At 38.7% G+C, this 18,341-nt stretch overlaps 1 long non-coding RNA gene across 1 annotated transcript; it reads left to right on the forward strand.

Annotated features, from left to right (window-relative positions):
• Window positions 1-15: 15 nt before the first annotated feature.
• Window positions 16-17,577, forward strand: LOC107313079. The gene is made up of 3 exons (XR_004307169.1): window positions 16-2,690; window positions 13,755-15,354; window positions 17,393-17,577. It is a non-coding gene; the product is annotated as an uncharacterized LOC107313079 (long non-coding RNA).
• The last annotated feature ends 764 nt before the right edge of the window (window positions 17,578-18,341 follow it).

The following is an 18,341-nucleotide window of genomic DNA, read 5'->3' on the forward strand; positions in this document are numbered from 1 at the left end:
ACTTTCCATTAGATAATGCAGTTGAATGTCTCATTTTCTAAATCCTCCCACTACAAAGGAGTGATACCTATTGGTCTTGTTCCTTGTTATCTGCACAATATGGCAAGAGCTGAAATTTTGATGATCACAAAACATGTAACTGATGTCCATTGTGCAGTGAGTTTGTGAGTGAGTGAGACCACATTTCAGAAGAGGAAGGATAGAATGATTAGAGGGAAAATCCAGATAATTAGAATTGTTTGAATTCATCTTTGTGCATGTTTAGTGAGAGTAATGGGAAGGGAATTGCATTGGGCAGATGTCACAGAGTGAATGTGAACTCAGCAACTGAATGTGAACTCAGCAAGTGGAGTGTAGTTCTGCTGAAAGCTTCCTTCAGTCTTACAGAAAGGAATCATTGCATGTGTTTTATACAGATGGCATGCTTGGTTTTCGGCCATGAAATGGCTCTGCCAGCAGTGAACTGGAACTGCATGTTCTTGTAGCTCATGTTGGAAAGGCACATTGAATGGAGGCCCCCTGTAGTTTTATAGTTCACCGTGATCTTTTGGGGGCACTAGAATGGAGATCTCGTTAAGCTTACTATGCAGTGGAGCTCCGTTCAATTTATTGGTAAATATTAGTTATTAAAGTACTGCATGTTTCTGCAAAGATGCTCACAATGTGTTCTGAAAAATCTTTGTTTTCTTTTAGCATTACAGTGAATTCTTCCTAATAACCATTTCTGCACTATCTGGCTTCCAATAATGCTTATCACGTCTGTACCTCTCATGAATTAATTAAGGTGGTGTCCTTCTATTTGTGCAAGAATCTCGTGTTCTAGATGATTAACATGCAGTGAGTTTTATTCATAAGACGTGGTTTATTCAGTAGTATTTAGCTGAAGCTGTCCAGGAAGAGCTGTTTGCATTGCAGAAGTAATAAGCTTAGTTTTCACCTTAAAAGGACGTTGCGTTTGAGCTCCCCCTACTGTGTTATTTTTTGTAAGCAGGAACTGCATTTCTGCGTTTCTTCAGACATGGCTCTGCTCTGTCAGGTTTCTCGACTAACAAATCGAGCTTAACGCCACCTGCAGGAGTTTGGTTCAGAAAAAGGTGAGTTTGAGATGTTAGGGCTTGTGATCTGCTGAGACAGATGGGTGCTGGCACGAGAACACCCCTCTCAGAGATCCAGAAAGACAGATTCCAGTGTTAGCGCTGGAAGCCTTGGGGGGGGGGGGTTGAAATTGAAACGTGTTAGTTAAGTATTTAAATTGGCAACAACTGGGGACTTTGGACTGGTCAGACTTTTTGTGCACAAAAATGTGCACAAAAAAAACCACACTTCAGTTATTTTCAGTATGATAAAATTACCTTGGGCTGCATTCTGGTAGACTGGTGAAACATAGCTGGGGAGCCAGGGGGTACAATGAGTAAAAAGATGCTCATTAAATATTGTAATCAGTGGTGGTCTCTGTTTAAATTAGAGAGAGGGGAGAAATGGCCTATTAAGGTGCTCTGAATTGTAGCACTCTTTTGCAATTAATGTTATTCCTGAGAAGGGAACATAAATGGGATGGAGTGGAGTACACAGATATATTCTTTACCCTTAAAAAGCACTCTGAGTGGCAGCAGGAATGTGGGCTGGGACCTCCCCAGGACCCTGTAATTTTAGCCCTGGAAAATGAAAACAAAAGAGAAGGTTTTGGCCAGCTCAAGTGATGGTGCTCTGTGTACAATACAGGACAAGGGTGTATAAAATCAGAGAAAGTGAGGAGCCCTGAGGAATTGCCAGAACATTATTATCTTCCCAGTGAGAGTTAAACAGAAGGATGAAGAGAGTGACCAAGAGGTGGGGACCCTTCCTGACAGTCGTTAACTAGGGGTCATTGAAAGATAACTCAGGCTCCATTGTGGAAAACAGTGGGACCAGAGGGGAACCCCCATTAATTTTTTAATGTTTTCCTCCTTTTATCTGGAAACGTGGAAAAAAAGTGGAAAAAAACCACATCAAAATGATACCATTAATGTAAACCACCACTTTCAGTTTTTGATTAAGTAACATAATCCTGGCAGGCTGACATCCAATTGTTATTAGATCAAATGACAGAAACAGAGAAACAGTTAATTTTAAAAACATCACAGGGTTTTGCCAGCGACAGCCTGAAGGAAGAAGGGCAGGATATTAAGGGTCATTTCCCTTTGAAGGACCCACATTGGGTCTTAATTGGGCTGCTGGATGTGATCTTCTGCTAGCTTAATAGGGGATGGATTGTGAAGGGAAAGGAAAGGGCCTTTCTGAAGATGATCAACTGGTCAGCCCTGTATGCAATAAGATAAAGTCCAAAGGAATCCCCATCTGAGTTTTTGTACAAACTGTGATATACCATGAGAAGGCATACCGAGGGTCAGAAATAGGGATGCAACAATTAATTTCCCTGTTCATCATCCAAGCTGCAAATGACATCTGATGAAAGCTGCAGAAATTGAAATTATTACACAACAGGAACTTGGAAAGTTTTCTAGATGAAGCACGGAGAATGTATAGTAATAGGGAGGAGGAAGATGGGAAAAGAGATAAAAGGATGCTGGTGGTGGCTGTGTGAGAACTAGGGAAATGAGAGCTATTGGACAGAGGAAGCCCTTGGAGAAGGACCAGTGCGCCATCTGTCGACAGCGAGGACACTGGAAGAACCAGCGTATGGCAAAAAGGTAAGGATGAAGGGAGGGAGGGTGATCGGGCTCAACTGCAAGCCCCCATTAATGAGGAGTGATGGGAACCTGGGGAGTCTAACCTGCAGATCCACTGGTTAGAATAAGGGCAGGGAAAAACAACAAAGTATGGATTTTTTTGTAGATACAGGAGTGACCTTTTTAGTTTTGAATAATAAAAATTATAACTGTGGATGACAATTTTGTAATGGTTAGGGGAGCTACTGGCTAAAGTCAATAGTCCTCAAGCTCTTGAAATTTGAACTAGGAAAGCAGGTAGGGATACATAAATTTCTGTATATGCCCAATTCACCAAAACCCCTGTTGGGGTGAGATTTATTGGAACAACTAGGATTTGAGATAAAATTTGAGTCAGGAAAGATAGAGTTCAGAGAGGAAGGAGAACCAATCATTGAAATACTTATCCTGGCATTGATCACCAGCCCTGTTGGAATGGGAGTCCCTGTAGAAATATAGAACTAGGTTTACCAGGGGTATGGGCAGCAGAAGCTCCGGGGCAAGCAAAGGCTGCCCTCCGAGTGAGTGGGAACCCAACTGCTGTGGATTAAACAGTATCTCCTAAGACTTAAGGAAAGGAGGGGAATCCAACCTGTAATTGACTGTTTTATGAAATCTGGGTTATTAGTAGAATGTGAATCAAGATATAATACAGCTATCCTGCCAGTTAAGAAGCTTGATGACAGTTACTTGATAGTACAGGATTTAAGGGCTATGAGCAGAATAGTGGAGGATTTGTACTGGTTGACAGCAAATCCTACACCTTGGTCACTAAATTATCAAGTGAATTGGCTTCATTTACCAAACTGGTCTTAAAGGATGTTGTCTTTTGCCTACCTTTGAGCCCTGAAAGTCAGCAGTTATTTGCATTTGAATGGGGAAAATCCCAATTTAGAGAGAAAGACACAACTTATCCTGACAGTGCTTCCCCAAGGGTTCAAGAATAGCCCAACTATTTTTGGGAATCAGCTAGCCAAGGATTTGGAACAATGGGAACGCCCATCTGAGAAAGGAGTTCTGTTACAGTATGTAGATGATCTTTTAATAGCTACTGAAACGGAAGAAGAGTGTGTAACATGGACTATCAGTTTGTTGAAGTTCATGGACTTAATGGGTATCGAGTCTCCCCACAGAATCCCCAGGTGGCCCAGCAACAAGTATTCTATTTGGGATATGAAATCACTGCTGGGCTAGGAACCCTAGGGGCAATGAGGAAGGAAGCTATCTGCCAGACCCCTGAAACATGAATGGCTAAGCAGCTCTGTGCATCCCTGGGAATGACAGGATGGTGTTGTCTACAGATATACAACTATGATATATTGCTAAAAGCACTCTTTACACTTTTGAAATCCTGTCCAAATGACCTCACCTGGAATGAGGAGGCTAGGAGAGCCTTTTGACTGTTAAAACAGGAAGTCATGAGGGCTCCTTCCCTTGTGTTACCAGATACAAATAAAACCTTCTGGGTGTTCTCTCATGAGAAGCAGGGAATAGCTTTAGGAATCCATGCCCAAAATTTAGGGCATATTTTTCTAAGCATCCTGGCGAAGTAAGCGAAGCTTGGCCAAGTTGTCTGAGAGCAGTGGCTGCGTTAGTGCCCAGTTTGAAAGTTTGAAGTTCAGTGCTGTTGTAGAAGAGCACCAATGCTTAAGTTCCTTGTTTGCTCCAGGCTTCTCTTGCTTCAGTGCTGAAAACGTCTAACACCAACTGCAAGCCTGACATGCAGCTGGACATAAGTGATAAGAGGAGCTCTGCTGAGAGGGACCTGGGCGTCCTGGTGGACGACAGATTGACCATGAGCCAGCAGTGCACCCTTGTAGCCAAAAAGGCCAATGGCATACTGGGGTGTATTAAAAAGAGCGTGTCCAGCAGGTTGAGAGAGGCGATCCTCCCCCTTTACTCTGCCCTGGTGAGGCCTCATCTGGAATATTGTGTCCAGTTCTGGGCTCCCCAGTACAAAAAAGACAGGGATCTCTTGGAAAGAGTCCAGCAGAGGGCCACAAAGGTGGTGAAGGGCCTGGAGCATCTCCCCTATGAGGAGAGACTTAGGGAACTGGGTCTGTTTAGCCTTGAGAAAAGAAGGCTGAGAGGGGACATGATCCAGGTTTATAAATACCTGAGGTGTGGGAGCCATAGTGGTGAGGCTGGTCTCTTTTCAGTAGTGCGTGGGGATAGGACTAGGGGTAATGGGATGAAACTACAGCATAGGAAGTTCCTCACAAATGTGTGGAAGAACTTCTTTATGGTGAGGGTGACAGAGCACTGGAACAGGCTGCCCAGGGAGGTGGTGGAGTCTCCTTCTCTGGAGACATTCAAGACCCACCTGGATGCCTACCTGTGTGACATGGTGTAGGGAGCCTGCTTTGGCAGGGGGGTTGGACTTGATCTTTAGAGGTCCCTTCCAACCCCTACAATTCTGTGATTCTGTGATGTGCCCTACAATTTGTTCAGAGCCTCGTGTATGGTAACACTATTGTTTCTTTGAAACTACAAATCTGTTTGTTTGTTTTTAATTTTTGATGGATTATGTTTCTGAGAATTGTCAAATCTCTTTATATTGAGGGTTTTTTTTGTGTGTTTTTGTTTTCTTTGAGAACATGAATGCAGTTTGCTGGGGGTTTTTTCTTTTTTCTTTTTCTCTTGGTAGTATATAAGTTTTTCTTTGTGTGTGAACTTTGTGTGTGTGTGTTGTTCACACACTGATTGAGAATGCTATTAGTTGAACTGTTCTGGAGAACGAATTGCTCATGGAAATACTACAGACTATATGCTATGCTTGTCCTATATGCTAATTATACTATTTCTTTTACGTTGTGGCTCCCCTAAGGCCAGTGAAGTCACATAATTCAGAACTACTAGGACATCCTAAGCGTTCTTCAGGTTCTGAATGAGTAGGCCAGCTTCTGAAAGTCCTTTTCACAGGGGACTTATGAGAAAACTCTATGGGGAGAACTGCTGGTAGTTGCTAATGCCTGGGAAATGGGTTATTTAATACATGGCAGAATATAAAGAGCCCAAGGAGAGCATTTTGATAAGAGTAGGAATAAGCTCGTAGGAATGCTGAGGAACTGGAGGTAGGAAGCGTTCCCAGTTCTCGAAATGTTTTGTTATATTTCTGACTGTAATTCTTTTCTCAGGAGGAAAGGTGGAATGGTTGGACAGGTGTTTGTCTGTAGCTTGCCTGCTCTTATCTAAAACAACTTTTCTACTTATACATTCTTTTGGAGCAATTCTTTTGAAGTTATCATGTATTAATAATTATATTAGCAATTATAGTGAATTTTTTAGTTTGTAATGCTTTGAAAGCTAAGTAAAATCATCTCTAGGACATCAATGGTAATGCTTCCACACATACATAACAGTACTTTGCTGATACAACCTATCTGAGTAAGGTGAAATAATTCTTCTTTTGCAGTGTTTAGGGTGCAACTTAATCAGCCTGTATTTCTAAGCTTAATCTTCAAGACAGGAACAAGCGTTTTTTCTGGTTTGTTTTATTTTCTTGAGCTAAAGCTTTTGTTTCTGGTATGACCACTATTGTCCCAGATGTTTTACAGCACTGTCACTGTGGTTAATTAAACTGTTAAAAGCATAGCAGTGGATTGCTGCTTATGGCATGCTGGCGTGTAGCACAGATCTGTAACGATTACTCAGTTACTGAAATGTTGGTAAGTATACCAATGTGGTAACCCAAGTGTAATGTAAAAGCAGCAGAATGATAGGAATCTTGAGAAAACAAATAATGTCTGCGTCCTGCTAAGTGTGCTGGTCAATTCAGGCTTATAAGATGATGGATACTTTTCTCCTTTTCATCATTGCAGCAGTGAAAGCAATTGTTTTGCTACTTACACGTGTAGTAGTTTTGTATTACAATTTCAATTACTTTAGTTTTAATAACCTATTAAATTTTAATGGCAGATACAATCCAAATAACAAAAAAAAAAAAAAAAAAAAAAAAAAGGAACTTCAAGGCACGTTTTCAGACACTTGTGTTCTTAAATTGGGGAAATAATTTCTCTGTTCCTGATCTTCTGTGGAGAAGCTCCTGCACAAGAGGTAGTGGATTGAGTTTCCCCAAGTTCAGTGCTAGAGTTAACTGGAAGCCCAGAGACACAGGTCTGTCACTGCTTTTGAAACTGTTCTTCTATCTATTCTATTTTCTCATTCACTGTGTTCTGTTGTGAGAATGCTGATCCTGAAATAGAATATGAGCTTGAAAGTGCTATAATTTAAAATTACAGTTGACGTAATGGATATATTTCTGTTGCATACATAGTGTTTAAGACTAACAGGCTTGGTTGGTTTGTTTTTCCTACCCACGAGAGTAAGATAATTCAGCAGAAACTTTTAATTAGCTCTTATATTCTACTCCAACGCTGCTGTTGTCTGTAGGGCAGTAGAAATAAGCTGTTTTATGTAGTTGTTATCTGTGTTTATCACAGTTGCTATCTGTGGTATTGGATCTGCAGAATTTAATGAAATTCTAAATTCTAAGCTGTCTCGCTGTCAAGCTTCTTATTTTTTCCCTACATCTTAGTAAATACTTGAGCAGTTGAATCCAAATGCAGAGTTGAATAGTTAACCTCTATTATCTGGGAACTGATCAGACTGAATGACCCAGCAAACGAAAGTCCTGAGTTTGAGGAATGAAATATATACCTGAAAACTTCAGCTTGTTGCGGTAATTTTATCTTGAGATCGTCTGTAAACCTGCAATAGCATGTTTAATGCCTGCGAATTTAAAGACGAAGGTCAAGACTCTACTTTAGCCCATGTTATGCCGTTGCTGGTGAAGAACTTCCGGAGTTGTCGTCTGAAAACTTCCTCCGATTGCGCTCCGAAAGTCCTTGTTTTGTACGCCTCCTGCCACTAGGTGGAGGAAGACGCCAAGCAAAGCTCTGTCCTGGCACTATGAGACCAGTTACCCGTAATCGCATCCACTCCTCGTCTTCTTGAACAGCGTAGTGCCTAATTTGCCACGAATAAAATTTAATATTGTTCTTTCACGCTATCCAAGCCTTTTCTAAAGTGGACTTCGTTGCAAGTAATTACAGTGCATTTATAATGATACTATTGAAATTGGATAGTTAGCCTGTATTTCTTGTACTGATAATTCCTTCATTTTGCTGTCAGTGAGTGCTTTGGTTTACTATCTTGTCTCTGAACAGTGCTTCAGCAAAAAGCCCTAGGAAGTGCTTTAAGCCTAATTACAGAGCCTTTATTGACACTGGTTGTATAAACAGCTATGCTCCATACTCCTACAAATAGTCCCAGTGGGATCAATGCAACTGTTAACACAAGAAAGTGAATCACAGTCTCATCTCTTTTCCAGTTAGTTTTCTACCTCTTGAAATCAGAATATGTGTGTTATCGTGTTATCCAGGGAATCCATTTCTAGAGGCTAGTTCTATATTAGCATAATGCTGGGCGCTGTTTTTTTTTTTTTATAAATTTTTTTTTTTTCTTTTTTTTTCTCCCCTTGTCTAAAGCAAGGAAAACACCTTGGCTGCAGTGTCCATGGAAGGGTTTTAAGTGGTGATGCCAGTGGAGGGGGCAATAGGGTGAAGTATTTAAGTTCAGGAAGTGTAGCATTGTGTATTTAAACGCACTTCTGGCTCCTCTGTGTGAAAAGGATGAGTTAGCATAGGAAAAGGTTCACAGAAGTGCTAGGACAATGGTCAAAGAGAGAGCTCTTTGGAGAGCACTTGCTGGTTAGGTTAGCCTGGTCTCCCACCTGGTAAACAGGTGGGGTGAGGATGTGGTAGAGGGCTACAGAGTGCTGGGTGGTTTAGACCAATGCAAGCTGTGTGGAGAAGTTGGGTGGGGGTTACTTCTGCTTTGAAGGTGGACCATCTATGAAGCCAGTGAGTGACTGCCACACTCAAAAGAGAGAAATCTGGCACTTTTCTTAACTAATGGCCAGAAATAGCATATGAGAATTTTCTGTTGTTTCAGTGGGAGATGAAAAGGGTATTGGATCCTTAAAAAAATAAAAGAAAATAGAATTCTCACAGCAGAAAATAATTGGAAGTAAGGAGTGTAGTAGAGCAAGCATATGCTTTACTTTCTATTCTCATTCCTCCTTAAGCATCTACTTATGGATAAAATCCTCTGTGCTAGGTGGCTCATTGGTCTGAAACATAGTAGCTGTTATCTCTGGAAAAAAAGAGCAGAAGGAATTGTTATTTAATTCCCTGCAGTTGTTTCTCATTACTTACAAATTATGCTAGAAGTGCACATTACAACCAAGGGACAAAGACACTGCTCTTGTTGATGATCTCAAAAATCTCCTGCTGAACTAAGGTAACAAGAAATGAAAAGAGCACTAGAGCAGTAGTGGTGGAATGTGGCTTGTGGTTGATTTACATCTATGGAATGCCACAAAAGGATTTTTGTTCATTCTTCTTCACACAAAATGACTTTCTTTAATTGACAGTTGTTGTGTGTTTCTTGTCATAAGCTACTTCAGGATGGAAAGTGTATAATTTGAATAGTTGATAAGAGCTTTATTGTTTGTCACCTAATTCTCTGCAGAATAATCTGTTACGCAAATTTGTTTTTTTATAAGACTTCCAGACCATGAGTCACTTATATCCTGCCTTTAGAGGCTTCATTTAATTCATCTTGTGATTATTCCTTCTTAGATGGCATCATCATTTTGTAAATTATCAAAAGGTGGTTATAGATTTGTGTTAATGGTATTTGTTAATAGCATCTACCTGCAGATGTGCATGTGGTGTGTCATACAACCATCCATACTTCACCCTTCAGTTATTGTAGCTCAGCTGTTACTGAATATGGTTTCTGTTTCAAGACAGAGAGCACTTCTGCACCTGAGCTACTTAATAGCAATTCCATCCATTCATTACAATTTTTATCTTTCTTCTGGATATTCTTCCCAGCTGCTGCAGTGAATGGAGATGTCTGCTTGGTAACAGGCTTATTCCCAGCATGCTGTTCATCATGTGAAAGGTGGATTAGTTAAATGTAGTTCACGTGATATGTGTACTGTTCAATATGGTGTGTGATTTTATGGTCACACACCTGAAACTAAAAGCTACTAAATATTAGCGCTGCTCTGAAAATAATGCCTTTTATATTATCCTGTTGGGCCCACAATCTCAGCCCCCCAGAAACCCACAGACCAAACCCCTAAAGAAAAGTAAATTTGTAAGCTGAGTGAATGAGTGAAATAAAAGGGACACAGACATCAGGCTGAAGAAGGAGAGCACTGCAGGCATTTCCTTCTTTGGTGATAGATTTTTTATTTTGTGCCCGAGGATCCTTCAGATGAGTCTGTTTCCATACACTGAGTATTTGTGTTGTCAAACTTAGTGAGATTTAGCAGTCAGGACTGAACAGAGTATCTGAGATAATGAGAAGTGGAAATCCATTTCTTAAATTTTTGCACCTACTTAGTTGATTTCAATAGGGAAGTAGATGGACAAATGGACTGCTTTTCATCTCATTTAATGTGTGGATTTGTTGGGTGAGGCTCTTCAGATTGATTATCAGCATCAGCAAATGATACAGTAATCAGATTCTGCATGTGTCGGTGTCACAGTGCCAAGACTTCCTTTTCAGCCTCACCAGTCCGCTGCACCTGAAGTGAGCTACTTTTAAGATGTGTATTTTGTCTTTTAAAATGAAGATGATTGCACAGATTGTCATAAGTGTTGACTATTTCTCCTAATGTGATGTTCACTGTAATGTAAAATTCTGAATTCCTCTTTGGGTTTTTTCTTCTTCTTTATTTTATAATTATCTTCCTACTCCATGGTTTTTGAATGTGTTCTGAAATACCTGGGTGGTTTCCAACAATGTCTGTTTTTCTACCAAGATCTTTCTTTTTTTTTTTTAATTTTTTTTTTATTTTTTTCCAGATCATCAAGGCTGGAATAACACAACTTTAACTAGAACTTCGTCCAAAACCTCTGTGTGAATTTTCGCTCTTGTTTAGGTTGTGTATCAGCATCAGTAACTCAAGACATTGGTTTAAATGTAACAATGGAGTTTAGTTCAGAAAAGTTGTCTACGGTGATTTTAAACTTAGAAAAACCTACTCTGTATTATTTCTCATTGAATGATGAGTTTTTAAAGAACAGATAGTGCTAACTTTAAAATGTCATGATCCTATTTTACATATACTGTTATTGAAATTTGGCATTTACATGGACAAGTTCATAGCTAGATTATTAGAACTCCTCCTAATTGTATGGCTTTTGCCTGCAGCTATATTGTAACCAATCTTGATCGTAAGAACTTTGTTTGTTTATTTATTTATTTATTTATTGTTAAATTCCAAGGATTATATAAAATGCCTTTTATCAGATTTTGACCTGAAGGTTTTTATTTATTTATTTATTTAGACACTTGTTATCTTTTCTAACTTCTTTTTTAGTTGTAATGTTCCCTAAAACAATAATAATTGCTAATAGAATATGAGGGCTGCTCCAGAAGTAATGCCTCCTATTTTATTTTTCTGGCCTGTGGTATCAGAGGCAGATGTTGGTGGTATGGCAGCCAGTACTGACGCTTCCTGCCAATATTTTGTTACATGTCATTGCCATATGACAGATGGCAGCAGAGGGGCAGTCTCACAAAATTTCATTTGACATGGAAGTACAGGTGGTGCAAAGGTGTGTTTCTGATCTCTTCCATGCAAGAAAAAAATGGCACCCATCGACGTTCATCAATGCTTAGTGAATATTTATAAGGACTGTGCAGTGACTGTGAGCACAGTGAGGCGGTGAGTAGTGTTTTTCAGCAGCAATGACAACAGTGGATCACCTCATTTAGTGCAGATTTTTAAGAGAGCAACATGCAGACTCCTGTTCATTGCCGGTGAAAATGCAATGCTAATGCTAATACAAAACAGTAGCTGAGAATATGCTTTACCAAATAGTGCTTTTGTTCTCTTAGTATCTGTTGTAGGTTCTGTGGAAATAAATAAGATGTATTACTTTCAGATTGACCTATGCAGCTGTGGTCTGTTGTCTCTCAGCATCTAATCTTATAGCATACTAATTACAAGATGTTCTGTAAAACCTACTTTGCAGTGTATGGATATTCCACATTCACTTGATGCACATCCACATGAGTCCTTCAAACTGCACTAGAGATCACTTGAGGATCTTATGCCTTGTTAGAAGAGTGACACTTACAGAGGGTGTAACTGATGTTGCACTCTGAGCTGAGTATGTCATCTGTTTTGCACAGATGCAGACAACAGGAATATGTTCATTTTTGATGAAAAGTTAACTGCTTCTTTCCCTCTGTGTCATCAGCTTTCAGCAAAGTCTACAAGTTTGCTTTTGACATTTTAGGAGTACTTTGGAAGCAGAAGCTGTACTCTTTGATTACACTCCATTAGCACTGATAATGATTATTTTAAAATCTAATGCTTACAAGGTGGCAAAACCTGATGTGCAGTGTGGGTCTAGAAGGCTGAGCGTTAAGAAACATTATGCACTGGAAGAGCTATGCTGAATGAAGAAATAATCTGTTGGCATCTATTACCCATTCTTATTTGATTAGATATGTTGAGCTATAAATTGTAATGAGTTGATATTACACAGCCCCAGAATGCCTATTAGGAATTAAATAGTCATAAGTGCAAACATGTTGGAGAACATGACAGAAAACTCACACCGCAAGTGATACTGTGAAAAAAAATATCAGATTTGTTTGCAATTTTATATGTCCTTTCCAGCCATGTTAAATCAATTCTGTTGCTCTCAGAAATCGTGTTGGAATTTCCTTACAAAAATTATTTTCTTGGTTGGATTTAAAGTGTTTAAGCATAACCATAACACTAGTGTTCAATTCTGAGATTTGCTGAGCAGCATCTGTAAGACTGTCATTAATAAGAAGTCCAGAAGTCCAGTGTAGTATTCCAGGTGTGGTGGATGTTTCCTTTCTGACAGAATTGTCAGCAACAATATCAGAACTGTGTCATTTGGAACAAAACCGCACACCCCACCCCTTACACCCTTCCCCCCCACCTCCCCGACGCCATTCCCCCCCCCCCCCAAAAAAAAAACAAAAAAAAACCCCACACAAACCCAAAACAACCCCACACCACAAATACTTAGTTTTGTAGTGCTTAGTTTTTTATACTTTAATTTTTGGTGCTCTCTTTGTCCTTTTTGCCCTCTGATGCTTATCCAAATAAAAATATAGCTTCTACCTGAAATGTGTATGCACAAGTAGTTTGGCCAATATGCTGGGTACCTGCATCAGTTGACTGATTAGCTGGTTCTTATTAAACAAAATACAAACATCTGGAAATTGTACTCCTCTTTACTTCAGAAGAGCAACTGAATCTTCTGTCTACTTAGTCTTATGTGCAAAATGGTAAAAATTTGTTAATGTGTTCATACTTTCCCTCCTGTGTAGGTAAGATTTATCTGTGAATTTCTGACAAGACCAAGGGAAAAACTAGAAGAAGGGAGATTTAGATTGGATACAAGGAAAGAGGGTTTTTTTACAGTAATTGTGATGAGGCACTGGAACAGGTTGCCCAGGGAGGTGGTGGAAGCCTCATCCTTGGATAAATTTAAGGTCAGGCTGGATGGGGCTCTAAACAACCTGATCAAGCTGTAGGTGTCCTGATCGTTGCAAGTGGGTTGGGGGGGGACCTTAAAGGTCATCCAATCCAACTCAGAAATGATTCTGTGATTTAAAAGTAATCAGAACAGGGAGGATAGGAAAGTTCTTTGCCAGTTATAGATGGAGTGAGAAATTAATAAAGGAATGCAAACATCTGGTTCTTCAAATTGTTTCCATGCCTAGTAATTAAATTCAGAGAAAGAAAAAAACGTTAGCTGATGAGGTTTCGACTTATACTTTGTGTGTCTCTGCATAACTTAAATGTGGATTCTGTTTTCATTTGTAACTACTGTAAACCGTTTGCATGAAGATAAAAGCCCATTGTCTTGAAAATGTGTGACTGCATACTTACAAGTGGTCTTCAATACTGATGAGAAACTGGAACAGAAGAGTCAAGTTACTGTCTAACGATGTTACTTTTCTGTCTATCTGCAGGATCATGAACACCTTTAGGAATACAATGTAAACAAGACTGAACTTTGCTGTTCTGAGATAAAGATAAGTATGTTTTGTCATCTACCACTTTCTGTTCTAATCAGTAGTGCTTGCGTTGCTGCAGGTATTGTAACACCTAATCATGCTATAAACAAGGCTGAAGAGAAATTTTTTTCTGGTATGACTTGATTTTTTTTATACTTATCTGCAGTTAGATAAAGTGGTTGGACAACTTCAAAATTATCCTTTTATACTTAATGAGTCTCTGATAAAGCTGCAGAGGATATGACTAGTGTATCATAAAAGCAGAAGCGCTTAACTGCAGGTGCTAGGCAGACACACATGAAATCACATTTAACTGATTTTTAACCTTATGAAATCCCTTCACTTGTGACATCTAACATTGAAATCTTGTGTGCTGTCTTAAATTATTTCAGTATTGGTATCATTGTTCTTTGCCAAAAACTGAGAAATATGAACTTTGTTTCAATACAGATACTCCAGTGTGGGAGAAAACTAGGCTGCTGTAGTGTATAGGATAAATCAGCAAGTGACTAGGTGAGCTAATTCTAGCCTCACTACACCTTAATTATGAAGATGAAACAGGTTGATTTGGATAGGAAAAGGAAATCACAGGTTCTGGGAATGATGAGAAATGAAGGGTTTTGTTGAGATCAGTGCTTAGTAGAAGTACAACAGACTGTATAGAAATTTAAGATAAAAGCTATAGAATTAGATAATTAATAGACTTTCTAATCTTATGATGAATGGCACCTTTCTGTTAAATCTCTCAGAAGAATAAGAAATGCTGTATTTTTAAACACAAGTAGAACCCATTAAGAGGGGAGAGCACGTGATAGTACTGCTGATGCATACGATGTGCAATAGCAGGAGAAACTATTGTAAGAAACAGAAATACTCCTGCATTTAAAAGTAACAGACTGCCAGTCTCATAAAGGAAGAACAAGTATATTATTGTAATTAGGCATGTAAAAGCCGCTGCATTTTCTATGAGGTCCCTTTTTTGGTTATTTTAGATTCCTGTCAATGTTACTTGTTAACGTTGGCTGGATTTCAAAGATGTCATCTTGAAATTTTACCAATACCATTCTGATAGAGAGACTCAATCAACTCTCCAAAGAACAGTCCCATTGCCACAGTAGAGTTAAAACATTCTTGTCTGATTTCAAAATTGCCATACACACTCTATTATAATTAAAATGAACATATAGGAACTAATTTATACTGTTACAACCATGCTGAAATGAAAAATAGATTGTTTTCAAATTCAGCTTATGCTTTAAAGATGAAAGAATCACAAAGTACTTTGATAGGCCTGTACTTTTCAGTGTGCATATAAATTCATGAAGGATGTAGGACTGGCATATATAAATAATGGGAATTTTTGAATACTATCAATGCAATATATTGCACTGTAAGATAATAGAGATCCATTTAACAACATCTGTAAATGTTTTGATTTTTTAATTTTTTTTAATTTTTTTTATTTTTTATTTTTTATTTTTTGATGAAGGAATGATTGTACATTCAATCTTTCAGTCAGATGCATCAGAGCAGTATGGGGCATGACCTGCTGGAGGTGAGCTCTGAGAGAAGGACTTGGGGATCCTGATGGACAACAGTTTGGCTTTGGCAGGGGGGTTGGACTCAATGATCTCTAGAGGTCCCTTCCAACCCCTACAATTCTGTGATTCTGTGATCTTCAAGATACATTCAGTCATAGATCTTGAAGTCTTTTAAAAAGATTCTATGAAATTCCTTATAGTGCTATTTATTAATTGTAAGTTTAGGAACTTTAAATGAAAAAGTGCTTTCTTTACAGAGTGTTATTAACAAGAGGGATTCTGGATTAATTTAGCAGCCAGGTTTGTTCTTTCAGCCATAAGCCATGCTGTCAGGGAAACTTAATTATACTTTAAGTGGGATGCAAATGAGTTGTGACACTACATCATTTCACATGAAAGCTTCATTACTTACATTAACTGCACAATGCTCTCTCCTAAGCATTGGGCTCATTACAGTTTTTCTGTTTCTCTAACATGGCTACATCTGAGCTGGGCTTTTACTTTTAATATGTCTTTTCTCACTGCACATCCTTTCTTTAATCATTTAAGCTTTAAGCTGGTGAGTTTGTTAAATGAGTTGAACCTGAGTTGCATAGAAGATACTAAAATGAAATGAGACTTTATAGGTTTCTGAGATTATCACTTTGATTTCATTTTCCCTCTTGTAAATTTTCATATGCAGAGCTTTTCTATTTGATATGAGTATATGTACTTTGATATGAGACATGTCCCCCCCCCCCCCCCCCTTTTTTTTTTTTTGCAGAAAAAATATTCTTGTTTTGTCATTTTTGCTGAATCATGAATAAAAATAATCATAAAAATAATGGCTCCTTTATAATGGAATGTAGGTATTGAGGATGACTCAAAGTTAAGGAATTCTGGTTTATTCCTGGTCACTCTCTTAAATGAGAAGATAACTTTTGATGAGTCTTATACTCTTTAGACCAACTACACAGACCTCTGTTGGGTTTTTGTCAAAAAAAGAAAGCACTGGTGAAATAGTTCAAAGGAATTTTTAGGATCTCCTAAGTTCTATTTTTAACTTAGTGCAAGCAGTTGAAAGCACTGTGGAAAAATTTGCCCATTCTTAGGAGTTCCTGCATGTGTTTAATCAGAAAATAAATATTTGGACTTGTTTTTATTATGAATAGACTGGTTTTGTTTGCAAGTTCATGCTGTATGGGATTCTAGTTAAACTGTTGCTGCTTAGGTGAGGTGTTGAAGGCAAGTCTCTCAGTGTTTATCCCTACTAGCAATTTCATAGTTCGTTAAGATAGTAGGACCCATTCCATTTCACTGAATTCAGTGCCCTTGGAAATTGCCAACAGGACACCCTTGGAAATATCTGGCAACATAAGACCAGCATTTATTGAATCTCTTTTGTTCAAAGAGCAGCTTTATTGCCAGTTCTCGTGTTCTTCAGGAACATGTTGTAACCCTGGCTACAGAGGATGAAATGATTCTTTGCCACTGCCTCCTTGGTCAGTTCTCAGGTGTGGAGTTTGTGCTTTTAACTGCAACAATAGTCCTGAATTCAGTGGGGTCACTTTGGAATTGAATGTGACTGTCCCTTGAAATCAATAGGCCTTCCCTAAATAAAAATTATATCTGAAAAACAGCACTGAAAAAATTACTAGGTTATCAGCCTCCCATCAGCCCTAATATTATGCATCTCTGAAGTATGTGTATGGATGGCTCATTAACTACAAAACCACAATTTTAGGCATGATATCCAAGTTCCTAAGTTATGTTTGACACACTGCTTCAGACCTATGCAACAAAATAACTTCTTTTTCCTGAGAGGCTATTTGGTTATCATATCACCAAGCTGTTTCATACGTTGGCCCCTAATTAGATTAGAACACCCAAAAGTTGATGTCATGAACTTCCCACTGTTTGAAGCAACATGTGAGATAGTTATGTGAAACCTATCAGAACTATTACCAAAACCTAATGTGCAACGTAGCTTTTAAGTATAAATGTATTTATAACTATTTGCTAGACTAAAAGTTGGCTTATATATTGCCATGGTTTTTTGGTTTTTGTTATCAGTATTCCACACCATAACGTTATGTAATGCACTAGGAGTTAAAGAGTTAATGCTGCAGCTCCATGGATCATCTGTAGTTCTGGGCAGACCTGTCTTAGTGGGAAAGAAGAACTACATACCCTGGAGAATTGTGCTTCTGTTTTCTTCTCAGAGAGAGGTAAAATCTGTCTGCAGATTACAAGATACCCTTTTCCCTTTCTGCTCATCTCAGTATTGTGTGTTCCCTAGATGGCTCACCTTCAGCAAGTAAGGCCTTTGGTTTTGGAAATACTCTCTCGTTTTATTTGATTTATTAGTCTCAATTCTAATGATATTGTATTATACTGTATCTTGCATTCTGATATTATATTTAGTAAATTAGCTTTCCTCCTCAGGTTGTTGCTGCTGTTTTGTTTTTAGGCCCATCTCCCTACTCTTTCCCCTTTCCTGGGGCACGTGTCTCTGAGTCCCCCCACCCCGCTGGTCATGGAACCAGGCTGAACCAGCCCATAAGCCATGACAACCATGAATATCTCTGTAGCAGTAACTAAATTCACTACGAATAGAGGTTTTTCTTAAAATAAGTCTTCAGAAAATGAAAACAAAGCTTTTTGATTAGATTACTCCCAAAAACGTTTTATATATATTTTAAGGTAATGTTATATACCCTGAATTTTCTAAAGGCTGTGTGAACAAGCTGACTACAATTACATTCTAGATAAATAGTTTACAAGCTACAATGTGTACATGCCTCGTTTAATGAAAAAATCACAAAAACTCAGATATTTCACTGGTTCTTCTCTAAGGCAGAACAGGTTCACTGAAGAAGAAAGGAGAAACTTGTGCCATGCTGCTTGTTTGTGGATATTAGTATCCTTATAGCCAGCAAGAGGTGACTTCAGTTTAACAGAGTGAAGGCTGTATGACTTAGAACTATTCATGCACTATGTCACTGAAATCACATGTAGTGCA

This window comes from Coturnix japonica, chromosome 4 (assembly GCF_001577835.2).
Source record: "Coturnix japonica isolate 7356 chromosome 4, Coturnix japonica 2.1, whole genome shotgun sequence".
Taxonomy (NCBI): domain Eukaryota; kingdom Metazoa; phylum Chordata; class Aves; order Galliformes; family Phasianidae; genus Coturnix; species Coturnix japonica.